The following is a 989-nucleotide window of genomic DNA, read 5'->3' as shown; positions in this document are numbered from 1 at the left end:
GTCATTTATTTTAAAAATACCAAGCAACTCACAGAATTTATGGGAAGGTTGGCAAACCAAGTGTGGAGGCCACAGAGCCAGAAGCCATCCCTAAATCGGACTGCAGGAATGGTCCCATGAAGGCATTGCTCTCTCTCTCACCACAGCTTGCATGGCTGACTCCCCCAGTGCTGTCACCAGAATCAGGGCCCCTGCTGATGGGATGCAGCCGTCTTCAAAGGCACTGCCCCCAGGGGAAGGAACCTGCATAATTTCATTGCTTCAATCACCATCTTCTAGTTAAAAGTTTGGGCTGAGGAGCTACAAAGGCAGTAGGCATTTCTGGTTGGGGAGTCAGATCATGTGCCTTGGCCCTGCCTCCCAGGGCTGAGACGATGAATAGATAATTTTCAGCTTCTGTGATAGGACACAGGCTCTGTTCCCAAATATAGGAAGAGTTTCAGTTGCTGAGTGGCCATAACAAATGACAAAAATTCAAGGCATCCCCCAGTAGTCAACTACAATTTCCTACTGATTCTACATCCTATGTCTCTCTTTTTTTAAACAGCTTTATTGAAAGAAAATCCACATGCCGTAAAATTTACCTACTTAAAGTGTACAATTCAATGGGTTTTGTATATTACATTATTATGGTTGTAAATTGTGGTAAAATATATAACAGACATAAAATTGACCATTTTAACCATTTTTAAGTGTACAATTCCTCTCCCCTCAGCCCGTGGTAATTTCTATTCTATTTTCTGTCTTTATGAATTTGTCTGTTCTAGAGATTTCAAATAAGTGGAATTATACAATATTTATCCTGTTGTGTCTGCCTTACTTTTGTGTCTCACTCAGCATGTTTTCAAGGCTCATCCATCATATAGCATGTATCGGAACTTCACTCATTTATAGCTGACTAATTCCTTTCTAAGTATAGACCACATTTTGTTTATCCATTCATCTGTTGAGGGATACTTGGGTTGTCCCACTTTTTGGCTATTGTGAAT

Source organism: Rhinolophus hipposideros, assembly GCF_964194185.1.
Source record: "Rhinolophus hipposideros genome assembly, chromosome: 11".
Lineage (NCBI taxonomy): Eukaryota > Metazoa > Chordata > Mammalia > Chiroptera > Rhinolophidae > Rhinolophus > Rhinolophus hipposideros.
The sequence above is the reverse complement of the archived record's forward strand: the minus strand, read 5'-3'. Positions refer to the sequence as shown.